The sequence below is a fragment of the Saccopteryx leptura genome, chromosome 2, assembly GCF_036850995.1.
Source record: "Saccopteryx leptura isolate mSacLep1 chromosome 2, mSacLep1_pri_phased_curated, whole genome shotgun sequence".
Classification (NCBI taxonomy): domain Eukaryota; kingdom Metazoa; phylum Chordata; class Mammalia; order Chiroptera; family Emballonuridae; genus Saccopteryx; species Saccopteryx leptura.
Genome location: NC_089504.1, coordinates 224,768,853 through 224,787,028, shown reverse-complemented (window position 1 = coordinate 224,787,028; position 18,176 = coordinate 224,768,853). Strand labels below are relative to the sequence as shown.

General features: G+C 45.4%; 1 protein-coding gene, 1 non-coding gene and 1 pseudogene across 7 annotated transcripts in view; 1 reads left to right on the top strand and 2 right to left on the bottom strand.

Annotated features, from left to right (window-relative positions):
- ITSN1 (intersectin 1) overlaps positions 1-18,176 on the top strand; it is a 232,559-nt gene that overhangs the window by 9,817 nt on the left and 204,566 nt on the right. The gene's annotated exons all lie outside the window — the stretch shown is intronic.
- LOC136393319 (solute carrier family 2, facilitated glucose transporter member 3-like) lies at positions 2,139-4,328 on the bottom strand (annotated as a pseudogene).
- On the bottom strand, positions 7,727-7,802 carry TRNAP-GGG (transfer RNA proline (anticodon GGG)). The gene has a single exon. It is a non-coding gene; the product is annotated as a tRNA-Pro (tRNA).

Sequence of the window (18,176 nt, the reverse complement as noted above, 5' to 3'; positions counted from 1 at the left end):
TAAATTGAAAAAAAAATTTCATTCCTCATATCAAAGAAAGATACCATTGTTTTCTGCAATATTTGTAGTGGAGAATTTTTTATTGCAGGTGGGGGCAGAGCAGCGATAGCGAAACACTTCACCACCAACAAACATAAGCAGTCATTAGCTGCATCAGCTTCCAGTTATAAAGTAACAAGTTTTTTTAAAACTTCAATTATTCTGAAGATGAAAAACAGTTGGCTGCAATAAAGGGAACATTTGCATTTCATACCATAATTCACAAAGTTTTCATAGTATGGATTACACAACTAAATTATTGAAAAAGTTTCATAATGCAAAATTTTCATATGCCAGGAAAATACGAGGCTATTTGGAAATCAGTATTTAAAAATTACTGTGACAAAATACTTACAGAGGACTTGGAAACTGCAGCATTTATAACAGTTTTATCTGATGCATCAAGTCATAATGAAATTAAATTGTGTTCAATAATAGTAAGTTATTTATTTATTTATTTATTTTAAGACTTTATTCAGTTTTCAGAGAGGAGAGAGAGGGAAAGAGGGAGAGAGAGAGAGAAGGGGGAAGAGCAGGAAGCATCAACTCCCATATGTGCCTTGACCAGGCAAGCCTGGGGTTTCGAACCAGCGACCTCAGTGTTCCAAATCTAAGCTTTATCCCACTGTGCCACCACAGGTCAGGCAATAGTAAGTTATTTTAATGTTACCAAGGGCATTCACGTAAAATTTTAACTTTAGAATCCATTGAGGGTGAAACTTCTGAAATTTTGTCAAACCATCTATACAGAGTAATAAATGAAAACAATTTGAAATCCAAAGTAGTTGCACTAACAGCTGATATTACAAATACAAATTTTGATGGGCAAAGAAGCAAAGGAGTGAATAATGTGTATGTAAAATTACAAGAGTTACTCCAAAAGAAAATACTAGGAAAAGGTTATAATGCACATATTTTCTCAAATATGATCAACACAGCATCATGTGCCATGCCAATTGATGTAAAAGTAATAACCACAATTTATTTGCATTTTAGTCGTTTTACCGTTCATGTTGCTACTTTAAAACAATTTTGTGAAGAAGCAAATTTTGAATACAACAAACTTTTAGGATATTCAAAAATAGATGTTTTGCTCTAACACCTGCTATAGAGCATGTTCTACAATTATTTGAACCTCTCCGTCTATATTTTTTAAGTTTAGACAAATGTCCTAAAATTCTGGAATCGTTTTTTCTTTTTTCTTTTTTTCAATCAGAATTTTTATTTTAGGCCCTGGCTGGTTGGCTCAGTGGTAGAGCATCGGCCTGGCGTGCGGAGGTCCCGGGTTTGATTCCCGGCCAGGGCACATAGGAGAAGCGCCCATCTGCTTCTCCACCCCTCCCCCTCTCCTTCCTCTCTGTCTCTCTCTTCCCCTCCCTCAGCGGAGGCTCCACTGGAGCAAAGATGGCCCGGGCGCTGGGGATGGCTCTGTGGCCTCTGCCTCAGGCGCTAGAGTGGCTCTGATCCCGACAGAGCGACGCCCCGGATGGGCAGAGGATGGGCAGAGCATCACCCCCTGGTGGGCGTGCCGGGTGGATCCCAGTCGGGCGCATGCGGGAGTCTGTCTGACTGCCTCCCCGTTTTCAGCTTCAGAAAATGGAAAAAAAAAAAAAAAGCCAATAAAGAGGCCCTGGCCGGTTGGCTCAGTGGTAGAGCGTCGGTCTGGCGTGCAGAAGTCCTGGGTTCGATTCCTGGCCAGGGCACACAGGAGAAGCACCCATCTGCTTCTCCACCCCTCCCCCTCTCGTTCCTCTCTGTCTCTCTCTTCCCCTCCTGCAGCCGAGGCTCCATTGGAGCAAAGATGGCCCGGGCGCTGGGGATGGCTCCTTGGCCTCTGCCCCAGGCGCTAGAGTGGCTTTGGTCGCGGCAGAGCGGCGCCCCCTGGTGGGCGCGCCGGGTGGATCCCGGTCGGGCGCATGCAGGAGTCTGTCTGACTGTCTCTCCCCGTTTCTAGCTTCGGAAAAATACAAAAAATAAATAAATAAATAAATAAAATAAAAAGCCAATAAAGATACAACTAACCCAGCATTGGGTTTCCCTGAGTGCTCATGGAGTGTGGGGGTGAGAAAAGAGTCAGCTAACAGCGTTCAGAAGCAGTCCTGGGTCTCTTCCCTGTTCAGGGAGAGGCTGCTTTTCCATGTTGGGAGGGAGGTGGGGGAAATCATGGCTTAGGAATCAGCGGCAGTCTCCTTACTAGGCTGTGTGCTGTTCATCTCCACAATGGGGCCGCCCTGGGCTCTGTCAGCCCCCTGTGCCTGCCCTTCAAAGCTCCAGGTAATTTCCCCAAAAGTCCTGCCACGAGTCTCAGGGACTTTGAAGAAGGTGAACCTCAAGAAGGCAATGAGGAAGCCGGTGAAGATAATAAAAATGTAGGGTCCTAGGTGGGATTCAGCGAAGGGGAAGAACAGTGCAATAACAGTTGGAGGTCCAGTCGGAGCAAGCAGCCACTGACTGCTGTTGCAGCTGGGCGGGGTCCCTGGCTGAACAGTTCGGCCACAATAAACCAGGGAATGGGGCCTGAGCCAATTTCAAAGAAGGCCACAAAGATCAAGATAGCCCCAATTAAGATAAAGCTCAGGCCCTGGCCGGTTGGCTCAGCGGTAGAGCGTCGGCCTGGCGTGCGGGGGACCCGGGTTCGATTCCCGGCCAGGGCACATAGGAGAAGCGCCCATTTACTTCTCCACCCCCACCCCCTCCTTCCTCTCAGTCTCTCTCTTCCCCTCCCGCAGCCAAGGCTCCATTGGAGCAGAGATGGCCCGGGCGCTGGGGATGGCTCTGTGGCCTCTGCCCCAGGCGCTAGAGTGGCTCTGGTCGCAGCAGAGCGATGCCCTGGAGGGGCAGAGCATCGCCCCCTGGTGGGTAGAGCGTCGTGCCTGGTGGATCCCGGTCGGGCGCATGCGGGAGTCTGTCTGACTGTCTCTCCCCGTTTCCAGCTTCAGAAAAAAAAAAATACAAAAAAAAAAAAAAAAAAAAGATAAAGCTCATCCAGTTATATGAATGCTTTAATACCAAGGAAACAGACATGAGGTTAGTACAAAAAGCCATCCTGCCAAGGCCAATCATAAATAGAGTCCTTCTTCCCGCTTTTTCCACCAGAAACAGAGACACTGCAGGGAAGATGGTATTAACCACACCAGCACCAATGGTGGCATAGATGGGTTCCTCAACACCTGCATTTTTAAAGATTCCTGTTGAGTAATAGAACACGGTATTGATTCCAGAGAGCTGCTGAGCGAGCTGCAGCGTAATGGAGATCAGGATGGGCTGCTGGTAGCTCTAGACCCTGAAGAGCTCCAGCACAGTGACTTGCTTCTCTTGGTCCATCCTAGCACTCTCATCTTTCATCTCTTGGAGCTCCTGAGTCATATCCTGGGTGCCCTACAATCGCTGGAGGATCTTGAGCAAGAATCTAGGGCTTTCTGGGCAAAATAAAAGGGCTATGCATTGTAAGATAGCTGGAAAGATGGGGAAGCCCAACAGCATAGGCCAAAGATCATCAGTACCTAAGATGATTTTCAGACCAAAGACCTGGGACATCAGAATCCTAATGACGCCTGACCTGTGGTGGCGCAGTGGATAAAGCATCAACCTGGAAATGCTGAGGTCGCCGGTTCGAAACCCTGGGCTTGCCTGGTCAAGGCACATATGGGAGTTGATGCTTCCAGCTCCTCCCCCCTTCTCTCTCTCTGTCTCTCCTCTCTCTCTCTCTGTCTCTCCCTCTCCTCTCTAAAATGAATAAAAAATAAAAATAAAAAAAGAAGAATCCTAATGACAATGCCCAATTGGTGGAGAGTGCCAAAGGCCCCCCGCAGGGCAGTAGGAGATACCTCTCCAGTGTATACAGGCACAAAACCTGTGCTGAGTCTGCAGAAGAGGCCAATAACCAACCGGCCCAGGATCAGCATTACAACAGACTCCACTAATTTGCACAATCCCATAAGGCCGCCTCTGATGATAGCCAACAGGTTGACAATAAGCATTGAATTACACTTGCCAAAGCGGTTGAGAAAGAGTCCAACAGAAAAGGATCCAATCATACCACCAACGGTAAAGATGGCCACAGACAGGGACCAGAGGGTCGTTAGTAACATCTCAGAAGGAAGGTCTTCTAAGCTCTTCTCCATAGTGTAATTGATAAAGTCCTTTATGATCGCTTCAGGGGCATGATGACTCCAATGTTGTAGCCAAACTGGAAAGAGCCTATTACAGCAGTGGTTATGGCAAAGATCAGAGATGGCGGTAACATGCTGTTTGTTGCTCTCCATCTCTCTTCTACATTAAGAATTGACTCTCCCTCCAATTCCTCTTCAATGTACTGCTGTGTATAAATTGTAATTGTCTATTTTTTCTACTTAAGCTCTTTAAGAGGCTGTAGCTTAGTCCCCTAATCAATGAGCACCAATAAATACTTGTGAAAGAAGGTAAAACCGCATATACTTCTAACGTTGTCTCAGATGAACTCAATTCTGGGGTCCCCAGCAAAGCTCTTCCCACTTGTTCAGTAGTCAGTGCAAAGAATTTTACCAAGTTAAGGGTTTTGGCTCCTTCCTTAGTGAGCCTCAGGAAGGCACAGCCACTGTCCACCTCGTTCCTGCTGGGACCCCCGGCACCTAGACCCAGGCTTGGGACAACGACGGCACTCAGGAAATACTCTTAACACCCTGCGGCTACTGGCCAGTTTCTCTGTAGCCGCTGGCCCCCGTACCCCTTAGCCTGGCCTGATACTCGGTCACCACACAAGTCTATCCGAACTTGGCTCGGAGGCTCATCCGCCACCTGCCAGCCACAGGGACAAGGGACAGCGCAGCTCACTGACCACTCGGATCTGCCGACTGCGGTTGGGCCCTACCACTCCGTTCAACCGCCCACCTCCGAGGCTACCCACACCTCTCAGCTGGTTCCAGGCCGCTGTGTGTGGGAGTGACAATAACCACACCACTGCACTTCAGCAGACCGGCTCAGCAGCCATTGGGGCAACCGGCCTTTGGGGGCCCTACGCCCGTGCTGCGGGCTCCCTCCTCCCGCTCCCCTGTGGTCCAAGCACAGGGCGCTTCCGAGGCCCCGCCCCCGCAGCCCACCCAGCTTCTCACCGCCTCAGCTGGCTGGCTGACCGCGGCTCCTCCTTCCATCCTCGTTTTTCAATAATAAAATATCTGAGATATTAATGTATTTTGTATATAATCAAGCATCTATTTTTCACAAAATGACTAAAAAGATTTAAGGTGAACACATTACAGCTACGGAAGTTAGTCTTATTTTGAATGACTTTATCCTTCAATATAAATCTTGTTTTGAAGAAAAATTTCTTCCTTTAATTATTAAAAGAATATTGTCAGACTTAGAGGAATCAAATCTGGGCATAACAGAAAAGTTTATCAAAGAAGTGCAGAATTTTTACCAGACATGTTTTCAATATATCGAAGAATGGTCTGAAACAAACATCACAGGAAATAAGTTTTCAATGGTGTTTTTTTATTTCATCACAAGTATATTGGACAGATATTGAGTCTTGTCTTGAGTTTTTATCTAAAGAAATACCAGACATCAAAATAGACGACAATTGTCTCTTTGAAGAAATTAGAAGACTGAATGTATATTTAAGTTCTGAAAAATTAATACAATGGGAAAATGAACATGTCAAAATTTTTTGATAAAAGATGGGTGAAAATATTCAGCCATTTCAAAAATGAACATTTTCCATGTGAAAATTTATTTATTCTTGTTCAATTTACATTTTGCTGCCCTGGAACTAATGCAGCAGTTGAAAGAGTTTTTTCAATTGCTAATGATTTTTGGACAAGTGAGAAATCTAGCTGCAGCACTTGCCATAAAATTCAATATGAAGGATATTTCTTGTTCAGATATTTACAATCTATTGTTACAAGATATATTGACAAAAATATTTAATGGAAAAGTACTCATTTAGATATTATTTTTCTTACAATTTTTATTAAACATTAATAGGCTTGTAAGCATAATTACAATATAAAATATTACAAATGTTTTTATTATGCATTTATCATATTATAGTATATTATTATTGCAGTGAATAAAATGTTTATGATATTGTTTTCTTCAATTTATTTTTGTCCTTTTCATTGTAAAAAAGTTGGTCACCTTCACAGTGGATACTCAGCTTTTACTTGTTGACAGGTTGAATAGATTCATGTTTGAGGACATGTGTGTCTAGAGGCTAGTGTCACCCTAGTGCAGTGAACACGAGAGACAGTGAGGAATGAAGAAGGCTGGGCCTGGTGGATTTTAGTTAGGGTCAGTGGAAGTAGGATGCTAATGTGAGTTTTAAGCAGAGTCCCATGATTTGCTTCTTCTTTTCTTTTTTTTTTCATGATTTGCTTTTGTTTAAAACAATCACTCTAGCTGTCATGTGGGAGTGAACTGGGGAGCAAGAGAAGAATGTTGAACTGACTCCACTTTCAGTTATCTGTGGATTTTGACATTTCTACCCAGCTGTGGGGCAACTGTGTTAGGCTTGCTTGCGGGGTTACCGGCTGCAAGCACTTTGCCTGATTAGTGCGTGAGTACGTGGTTCTGCCATGTGTGTATGGTCTATATAAGGCTATGGGTGCTTGTGCTTGAGAGGTTGGGGATTGCAGATGTGTGGATTGCCTGCCTGTCTGCCTGCCACTGTGAGGGACCATTTTGCTCTTCTTTTGGCTGAGAGGCGGTTTCCCCTGCCTGTGTGCTCGTCCACCATTGTGAGACTTTATTAAACAGAATGGCCCAATGCTTTCCGGCTCTGCAGTGTCTTTACCATCTGCCTGAATCCAATGTGAACCTGCCTGACCTCTGCCACCGGCATTACACCAGCCTTGTACTTTTTCTTTACTGAGAGGACATGATTTACTCTTTGAGGTTTCAGAGATGGGGTGAGATGAATGATGATATGTGTAAACTTTTTGAGTTTCTAAAGAAACAAGAACCCCATAAACTACTGTCATTATTTATCAAATAAACAGTGTAAAATAAAGATGAGGAGTTATTTACCTTTTTTTTTTTTTTTTTTGGAGAGCGAGGGAGAGAGAAAGAGAGAGAGAGAAAGAGAGAAAAGCATCAATTCATTGTCCCACTTAGTTGTGGACCCATTGATTGCTTCTCATACATGCCCTGACTGAAGCTTGAACTGGTGAACTTGGGGTGGAGCCAGTGCCCTGGGGACTCATCCAGGGTCCTTGGGATTGAGTCAGTGACCTCATATTGAACCAGCAACTTTGGCACTCCAGGACAATGCTCTATCTACTGCACCACTGGCCAGGGCAAATTATTTAACTTTTTAAACATTAAATTAGTTGAGGTTCTGAATAGGATTTTCTGTTTACCTTTCTTGGTGAACAAATATTAAAAAATGGGAATGAATTTTTTTAATTTATTTTTTTTCTATTTTTCTGAAGTGAGAAGCGAGGAAGCAGAGAGACAGACTCCCACATACACCCAACCGGGATCCACCCAGCATGCCTATCAGGGAGTGATGCTCTGCCCATCTGGGCTGTGGGCTGCTGCTCCGTGGCAACCAGAGCTATTCTAGTGCCTGAGGTCCAGGCCATAGAGCCATCCTCAGTGCCTGGGCCAACTTTGCTCCAATGGAATCTTGGCTGCGGGAAGGGAAGAGAGAGATAGAGAGGAAGGAAAGGGGGGAAGGGCAGAGAAGCAGATGGGCGCTTCTCCTGTGTGCCCTGGCTGGGAATTGAACCCAGGACTTCCACATCCCAGGTCGATGCTCTACCACTGAACCAGCCAGCCAGGGCTTGGAAATGAATTTTTAAAAAGAATTTATTATTGATTTTTAGAGAAAGAGAAAGAGGATGGGGAAGAAAGAGAGAGAGAGACAGGAACATTGATCTGTTCTTGTATGTGCCCTGACCAGAGGTTGAACCAGCAGCCTCTGCTTTGGGAAGACGTTCTAACCAACCAAGCTATTGGGGTAGGGCATGGATTCTTATTTTATTTTTTGGAAAGTTTTTATTTATTGCTTGAGAGAAAGAGAAACATCAGTTTGTTATTCCACTTATCTATGCATTCATTGGTTGATTCTTGTATGGACGACATTCTAATCAACTAAGCTACCTGGCCAGAGCCCTGGAAATGAATTTTTTTTTTTTTGAAGATGGGGAGAGTAAGATAGATGAGAAGCATCAACTTGTAGTAGCATCACTTCAGTTGTTCATGGATTGCTTTTCATATGTGCCTTGACTGGGGAAGCAGGGAGGTGGTGGAGGGGGCCCAAGCCAAGCCAGTGATGCCTTGCTTAAGCCAGCGACCTTTGGGCTCAAGCCGGCAATCCCATGCTTAAGCTGTTGAGCCTGCACTCAAGCCTGATGTGCCTGCACTCAAGCTGGTGACCACAAGGTTTCAAAACTGACCTCACCATCACCTGTGCCACCACCAGTCAGGATGGAAATGAATTTTTGAGATAATCATTCTTTGTTGTTGATTTTAGAGAGAGAGAGAGAGAGAGAGAAGCATTCATTTGTTCTTCCACTTAATTGTGCATTCACTGATTGTTTCCCATATGTTTCCTTGACTGGGGATCCAACATGCAACCTTGATGTTTCAGGATGACCTCTGACCAACTGAGCTAACCGGCCAGGGCCTGGAATTTTTCAAATAGCTGTTTTATGCCCTGTCCAGATGGCTTGGTTGGTTAGAGAGTCGTCCCGAAGTGCAGAGGTTGCTGGTTGGATCCCTGGTCAGAGCACACACAGAAACAGATCAATGTTCCTGTCTCTCTCACTCTCCCTCTTTCACTAAAATCAATAAATAAAAATTAAAGATAAAATAAAATAGCTATTTTATGAATTGAGTTTCTGGCCACCAGGGGGCGATGCTCTGCCCATCTGGGGCGTTGCTCTGTTGCAACCAGAGCCATTCTAGAGCCTGAGGCAGAGGCCAAGGAGCCATCCTCAGCGCCCAGGCCAACTTTGCTCCAATGGAGCCTTGGCTGCGGGAGGGGAAGAGAGAGACAGAGAGGAAGGAGAGGGGGAGGGGTGGAGAGCAGATGGGTGCTTCTCCTGTGTGCCCTGGCTGGGAATCAAACCCGGGACTCCCGCACGCCAAGCCAACGCTCTACCACTGAGCCAACCGGCCAGGGCCACTCAGTGCTAAGTTTAAGTAGTCTACTAGCCTAAGGAGTTGGGTGGGGAGGGGAACAAAAAGAAAATTGATACCAAGAAAAGGACAGGATTGTAGTAGTGAGAAGGAGGACAAAGTTTAATGCCACAGTTTTCCTTATTCATAGTTGTATTTGTCTCACCCTTTCATTTGCAAGTGGGAAAAGCACAAGGTATCTTAAGAAAAATGGGCATGTACTGACTCTCATACCAAAGTCTTAAGAGTTCTAATTGGCCTGGCTTGATCATGTGCTTGAACCAATCACCAAGGCCAGGGAATGCAGAATTCTTATTGCCTGTCCTGGGGCCTTTCGGTCCTTTTGTACCAGTTTGTGAGGGTAGTACCTAAACTGTAATTAAAAGGCAGGGAAGTGGGATCAATTACAAGAAGAAATAATTCTGTGAGGCAGAACACACTCATTCATTATCTACAGTGATCATATGCATATGGGAAGGGGCTAATGGTGACCTCTTTTTTTTTTTTTGTATTTTTCTGAAGTGAGAAGCAGGGAGACAGAGAGACGGAATCCCATATGCGCCCAACCAGGATCCACCAGGCAAGCCCACTAGGGGGCGATGCTCTGCCCATCTGGGGCATTGCTATGTTGCAACTGGAGCCATTCTAGCGCCTGAGCCATCCTCAGTGCCCGGGCCAACTTTGCTCCAATGGAGCCTTCGCTGTGGAAGGGGAAGAGAGAGAGAGAAAAAAGGGGGATAGGGAAGGATGGAGAAGCACAATGGGCGCTTCTCCTGTGTGCCCTTACCAGGACCATGAATCAAACCTGGGACTTTCACACGCTGGGCCGAAGCTCTACTACTGAGTCAACCAGCCAGGATTAGTGACTTCCTTTTTTAAATTTTGTTTGTTTGTTTGTTTGTTTATTTATTTTTTACAGAGGCAGAGAGTGAGTCAGAGAGAGGGATAGACAGGGACAGACAGACAGGAACGGAGAGAGATGAGAAGCATCAATCATTAGTTTTTCATTGCGCATTGCAACACCTTAGTTGTTCATTGATTGCTTTCTCATATGTGCCTTGACCAGGGGCCTTTAGCAGACCGAGTAACCCCTTGCTGGAGCCAGCGACCTTGGGTTCAAGTTGGTGGGCTTTTGCTCAAACCAGATGAGCCCGCACTCAAGCTGGTGACCTCAGGGTCTCAAACCTGGGTCCTCTGCATCCCAGTCCGACGCTCTATCCACTGCGCTACCGCCTGGTCAGGCATGACCACTTTTTTTTAATGATAGCCTTAATAAAACAACACAAAGACATCAAAGCAACCAAAAACTATGTGTGAACTTTCTCCTCAATAAAGTTTGTGATAGATACGTGAATTCCAAATTGCCCTCTTGATGTTCTGCTTATCTGTCAGACCTCACCCTTACTGGACTATCGCCCCTGAGACAGAGGAATTCCAGGTGCCCAGCAGGGTTCCTTTCTTCCTTTCAATAAAGCCTGTTACTCTGGTCTTTTGGACTCCCATGGATTCCAACAGTTTGCTTTTTAAATTTAAATGCTTTCCGTGCTGCCCACAAAATTTGTTCTCATTCATTTTGAAACCAAATATGTTTTACTATTCTGTGATTCCTCTAGGTCAGTGATTTTCAACCTTTTTTGAGCTGTGGCACATTTTTTACATTTACAAAATCCTGGGGCACACCACCTACCAAAATGACACAAAATGACACTCTGTTAGAATTTATTTAAAGTTTAAATAAATTACATTTATTAAAAAAAAAGTTAAATAAAAAAGGATAACCCCCTCATATATACAGTTTCATGTAACATCCCCTCATATACAGTCCCATGTAACCTCATATATACAGTCCCATTTAACCCCTCATATATACAGTCCCATTTAACCCCTCATATATACAGTCCCATGTATCCCCTCATATATATAGCCCCGCTAATAGATACTGGAGCTTTCATTAAGGTTGTGGGTTCAAATCAATTTGGCAAATACTCTATATAGAGACTGGACAAAATCAATTTTAGAAAAATGTTAGGTACTTTTGTAACATCATAAGTCCTCAGAGCATCTCTACTGTCAGATTGAGAAATTTGCTTTCTAGGTAAGGATTCTAATAAATACTAGAGTTCTCCCTGAGGTTGTGGGTTCAAATCCCATGTTCAGCTGGGTGCAGGGGCCTTGGTTCTGTCTGTTTTGATGGTGTATATAGAGATTTGAGCTCTTTAAGAAGATGACCGTTCAGGAGGCCATATACAATATAGATAACATTGTGATGCATTGTATATCACCCTCTGTGGGGGCCTCTTTTAAAAAGAAAAAGGTCAAATATCTATTTACACCATCAGGATAGACATAACCAGCTGAGGCTGAGGCTTCATCTAGTGGTGGCAACATTTACCTCCAGTCCTGACCAGGATTAGAAATCGGGACCATAGGGAGGAGTAGCAGCTTCAACTTCTCACCACAGCCACAAGTGTGCGGCAGCCCGAGCGGGGACCTTCGTGGGTGTGGATGAGAGGCGGCCTACTATTGGTTCATCACTAGGGGTCGGGATGAATCCTAGAAAGTGATTGGTCAGTGAGCCTTTGCTGTGCCTCCACTCTTCCTGTTGCTGATAGCTGGAGAGATTGTGAGGGGAATGTTTATGTTTGGATGGAGGCGGCTGGTGGCGTGCCGGATAAATAGCCTCCGCGGGCAGTATCCGGCATGCAGGCCGTTGTTTGGGGACCCATGTTTAATTTCCCCACGGCACACCTGACCATGTCTCACGGCACACTGGTTGAAAAACACTGCTCTAGGTAGAATGAAGTTTGGGAGACTCATCTGTTAATCTGGTCAGATCACCTGTAGTTTAGGACTGTAGACATCTGTATGAGTTTAATGACTTATAATTGTGGATTTTATTTTAGTGCCTAAAGGTGTGTCAGCATTCTCTCTGGGCTCATATCTGGAAGCCTTTTAACTTCAAGTTCATCTAGAGCTGCTGGGAAAACATGCGCACAGTGTGGAAGAGTTGGAGTTGGAAAGGATATTCTTTCTTCAGCCATTTGCTTTCTTGTTTAGGATTCCAGGAAAGATAGCAACTTGGCCTTTTTCAGAAGGGCATGGGCTGTTTTTTTGTTTCTTTATATTTTGTTCTAAGAGATAGATAACAGTAGTTGTACTTACTTTTAAAATGACATCTCAGTAGCGTAATTTATGATATTTCCCACATTCTGATTTTAGCAGTTCCCTTCAGATACTCTAGTTCCTGGACCTTCTTCCTTTTATCTCAGATTATCGTTTCCTCTTAGTTCATTTCCTCTTCCCTGCCCTTGGGATCTCAGGGTGGGTGGTTTCAGCTTTTTACTTGCTCTGTTATCCTGTCACTTCCCCCCTGCAGGCCTCCATTGCTAGAATGGCTCAATTATCTGTGTTCTGTTTCCTGTATTTGGGCTGCCAACAGCTGGATAAGGCCATACGGATATGCACTTTTGTCCTTACCTATTTAGCTGTATTTTGCTGCATATTTCTCTTCAGCTTTCTTTCCTTTCCTCACGGACATTGAACCAAATTTGCCTCTTTCCTTAAGCCTTCCTGCTCTTCTCCAGAGGCGTCAAACTGTGGCTCTCAGGAGGGAGTTTGCCCTCTGTCAGGGCTTGCTGCCCACGCCCCAGGTAGTGCTTGTACTGTCTTATCCACACTTACTCTTTGCTTCTTGAGATAAGAGGGAGAAGGAAAAAGTGTGTCTCCTTGTTTCTAGGTGTTGTCCTTTTCTGTTTCCTCTAAGACTTAGTGCCATTCTCTTGGGATCTGTCCCTACAGGTGTGCCACAATTATATCCTGCTTGACTGCTGTGTGTGGTAGGAGCAAGGACAGTAGTGAGGTTCTTGTCCTCACTCCATATTTTACTGGGACAGACATTGTAGGGCCAGTAGCTGCGGCCACCATCACAGCCGCCTGGCGCATGCAGTTTGCATTTGATTTGGACAGACGGTAATGAAACAACAGATTCAAGAATTGGTGGGCCATTACCTTTAATCCTAGTTTGTACCCGGCCGGCAAGTAAAAACACACACTGGGCTCTAAAACCCACTCATTCAAGGCTCACAAAGCTACTGACTTATCTGAGTTTTACTAGAATCAAAGGTTTGTACCTCTCCAGCCTTATTCACCTCTGTTCCCCATATCCTTCTCTCTACACAAACTCTGCACAAACTGGCTTCTCCTTCAGCATTCTGCCATCTTGGCTGCTTCTCCTCTCCTCCACATGGCCTTTCTCTGCTCTCCTCTCTAATGCTAATCTCAGGAACCAAGAGAGAGCAAGCTCCCGGTCTGCCCCATTTTATAGTGTAGAAATCAAAACCTTTAATCCAGTATACAAACAAGGAAGTCTCTGATACAAAGTCACTTATCTGAGGCGTAATGGGATTCCTCATAAGAGTGTACCACCCCCTATCATGCAACAGTCAAGGGTGTGGGGAAAAGTTTAGGCTTAAAACTAAGCCTAAGGCTATAAGCACCCTGCCTGCTTACAGCCTGTCCCCACATCCAATGCAAAGTATAAGTGAGCAAACATATATATCATATTTACAAACTTATTCAACCAACAGACCTATGTTTGCCCCATCACATAACTAAATGAGCCCAGATGTTGTAAGTGCTATGAAGGAAGTGTAAAGCTAGTAGCTGCAGCCACCATCACAGCCGCCTGGCCCATGCAGATTTGCATTTGATTCGGACAGATGGTAATGAAACAACAGAGCCAAGAACTGGTGGGCCATTACCTTTAATCCTAGCTTGCAACCAGCGGCAAGAAATACACACAGTGGGAAAATACTTCCCTTCCCATTCAGGGCTCCCAAAGCCACTGACTTATTCGAGTTTCCTAGAATCAAAGGTTTCTTCTACGTCACCAGCCTTATCCACCTCTGTTTGTAAGGCATTTTTCCCCGCCGAGAAGGAAGGAACGGGGCCAGAGCTGCAAAGTGTGGAATAAGTAAATGGCTTTATTGAGTACAGAGCGCACATCCCGCCCGGCAAGGTTCCCTGGCCCCAAGGAAAGAAAGATGGAGGAGAGATGGAGGTCAGGGAAGTTGCACGGATTAAACCGCGTGGGAGATATTTAAAGGGTCCCTCTAGGGAAGTGGAGCTACTATGACGTGGTGAAATTTCACTGGCTGGCAGACGATCGCTTCTTTCCAAATGGTTCCTGAGAAGCTTCCTTTGGCAGGCTTGATTGTGGGTGGTTCCAGCCAAAGTGGGTGGGTCTGAGTTCCCCACATGACTATCCCTCATCCACCGACCTTACACTGTTCCCCATCTCTTTCTCTCTGCACAAACTGGCCTTTCCTTCAGCACTCTGCCATCTTGGCTGCTTCTCCTCTCCTCTGCGTGGTCTTTCTCTGCTCTCCTCCAGCATGGGCTCCTCTTCCCCACTTTACAGTGTAGAAATCAAAACCTTTAATCCAATATACAATCAAGGAAGTCTCTGATACAAAGTCACTTATCTGAGGCATAATGGGATTCCTCATGAGAGTGTACTACCCCACATCATGCAGCAGACAAGGGTGTGGGGAAAAGCTTGGTTTTGAAAAGATCTTAGTATTAAAAGGGTGGAAAAGCCTTAGTCTTAATGCTAAGCCTTAGGCCAGGCATCCCCAAACTACGGCCCGCGGGCTGCATGCAGCCCCCTAAGGCCATTTATCTGGGCCCCTGCTGCACTTCCGGAATGGGCACCTCTTTCATTGGTGGTCAGTGAGAGGAGCACTGTATGTGGCAGCCCTCCAGCGGTCTGAGGGACAGTGAACTGGCCCCCTGTGTAAAAAGTTTGGGGACCCCTGCCTTAGGCTATAATGACCCTGCCTGCTTACAGCCTGTCCCCCCACACTCAATGCAAACTATATTATGCGAGCAAACCTATATATCATATTTACAAACTTATTTGACCAACAGAAAGCATTCAAGAAGATCTAATTTAGTTCTAGAGTCCAGATGTGACATTTACTTGGGATCTGAGTATGCATGCATAGGAGTTAATCAGAGAGGGGAAAGTAGTTGTTTTCCAGGCTGAGTGGGTGGCCAGCATTCGAACAGGGCCCGGAGCATAAAGGAGCATCATGTACTTGGAAAGAAAGCCACTGTGGCTGCCATAAGGAAGTTGGAGAGAGAGGTAAGTCCAGTTCATAGAGGGCTTTGCAGGCATGGAAAAAGGTTTTGGCGTCTATCTAAAAGCCCCAATCTCAGTTATGCTCATTCTCTGTCCCCTGTGTCTTCTGTGTCTTCCTTTCTTCTACTCCTTCCATCACATCTGCTCACGATTGCCTCACTTGACACCATGCTCCCTCTAACTGTTGGCTTCTCACGCCTTCCTCTAATAGCCATATTTCTTGGAAGAGTAGTCAGTGTTGGCTGTCTTTGTTCCTATTACCTGTGTTGTAAAGTACTGTACTTTAATCCACGGGTTACATAGAGACACCAAGTCCAGATGAATTTTTGAGGAGTTTATTAATTAGCCGGCTAGCTACACAGGGCACAATCCGAAATCACGTAGCAAGTCCCTACCATTCTGTGGCTGATTTTATAGATCAAATTACATACCAATTGGGGTGGGTGAGGAGGAGCTTGTGATCCCTTTGTCTAGAACAGGGGTCAGGAACCTATGGCTCCCGAGCCAGATGTGGCTCTTTTGATGGCTGCATCTGGCTTGCAGACAAATCTTTATAAAAAAATGTTAAAAATATAAAACATTCTCGTGTATTGCAATCCATTCATTTCCTACCACTCACGTTCATGGTTGCAAGTGGCTGGAGCCAATCACAGCTGTCCTCTGGGACAACACCAAATTTTTATTGGATAATGCGTAATGTACATGGGACGTGGTATGGCTCTCACGGAATTACATTTTAAAATAGGGGTGTTCATGGCTCTCTCAGCCAAAAAGGTTCCCAACCCCTGGTCAAGAGGTATACGTTGGCCCTGGCCGGTTGGCTCAGCGGTAGAGCGTCGGCCTGGCGTGCGGGGGACCCCGGTCCGATTCCCGGCCAGGGCACATAGGAGAAGCGCCCATTTGCTTCTCCACCCCCCCCCCCTTCCTCTCTGTCTCTCTCTTCCCCTCCCGCAGCTAAGGCTCCATTGGAGCAAAGATGGCCCGGGCGCTGGGGATGGCTCCTTGGCATCTGACCCAGGCACTAGAGTGGCTCTGGTCGCGGCAGAGCGACGCCCCGGAGGGGCAGAGCATCGCCCCCTGGTGGGCAGAGCGTGGCCCCTGGTGGGCGTGCCGGGTGGATCCCGGTCGGGCGCATGCGGGATTCTGTCTTGACTGTCTCTCCCCGTTTCCAGCTTCAGAAAAATACAAAAAAAAAAAAAGAGGTATACGTTACTCTCATAACTTTAGGATGGGAGGGTGAGTCAGAGTGTAGGAATTCTTAATGTTCATAAACACTTTTTTCTAAAGGCTTTTAAGAAAAGAGAAGTGAAGGGATTCTTAGATAAGTTCCATCTTCCTTGCTCTGCAGTTAAATTATGACTTATCTGACCCAGTTGCCCTTCTAAGCCAGGAAGCATTCTTCTCCCTCCATTCTCCACAGAAAGGAGGAGGCAAGAAGCCTGACCTTTCCTCTTTAAAATGGCATTGCCAATACTAAGTTTTACAGTTCTTTGACACCTTATCACACCTGTGGCAGTCTATTTCTGAGGCAGGATAGTAAGAAGCTAGGAAAATTCCATGGTAAGTGGAATTGGGAAACTGAGACAGATGGGTAAACAAACGGGCCAAGCAATTTACAGGGAGATAATAAATCACAGAGTTTTATTTTACACATTCCAGACCATGCTGAGGCAGACCCACCTCAGTCCTGGGCCCTCTTTGGTGACATTCTTTTTTTTTTTTTTTTTAATTTATTCATTTTTATAGAGAGGAGAGAGAGAGAGAGAAAGAAAGAGAATGGAGGGGGGAGGAGCAGGAAGCATCAACTCCCATATGTGCCTTGACCAGGCAAGCCCAGAGTTTTGAACTGGTGACCTCAGCGTTCCAGGTGGATGCTTTATCCACTGTGCCACCACAGGTCAGGCCTGGTGACATTCTTTGAAGGTGAAACTGATGAGAATGACCTATATGCTCTTTTTGATATATCAGCATGTTAAAGGACGCACCTGGAAAGCTGATGAATATTCTATTGAGACCCTCCCCTGAGACCTCCCCTAAAATTCCTGCCTTAGAAAACAGATAAAACCCTTAAAGACAAAGAACCCAGTGTGTGCGCTCTCTCTCTCTCTCTCTCTCTCTCTCTCTCTCTCTAGAGCACACACATCTTTCTTCAGGTGTATATCTTTGCTTTCTTTCTCCTAGCTCTAAGTGTCCCAGTGACACATGCAACCAAGGGAGCAGTGGACAGCAGCAGCTTGTCCCAGTCTAACTCAAGGGCCCTTCTTTTGCCTCTAACTTGTTTCTTGAGTCCACACAGCCCAGCTGGCTCATTTCTTCTGCCTCTGTGCCTTTCTTTTTAAACAGCCAGCAGCTCTCTGCCATTCAGATCTTCTCTTTCAGTGTACTTTGGCTTTGCATACTAAATAAATTTCCTCTTGCACCATCTTGACTCTGAATTCTTTTTTTGCTGAACTCAAGAACCGAGAGGTAACACTGCTGATAATAATTTTGCCTCTGCCCCTACGTGATTCCCATACACAATGTCCATGCATTTGTTTATTAAGTTTTTGTGACATTCAGCAAGTTCTTTCTTTAAAAACACTCTTCTTCATTGGTTTTCTGTGCCCTATACTTTGTTTTCTCCCCTCTCTTAAGTCTAGGACTTCTTAGTCTCCATCGAGAAATCCTTATTCTTAAATGTTGCTGTCCCTACAGCTTTTTTTCCTACCCTCTTTTGGCCCCACACTTTCTTCCAGGACAGTCATCTTTACTCTGAGAGTTTTAGCTACTGTGAATAAATCCTATTATCTTTGCATACCTGAAGCACTATCCTTTCTTCTGAGTTCTAACCATTTCCCTGCTGTATTCTTTGGGCTCTTCAGAGTCAATGTCTCTAAAACTTAGTCTGCCTACC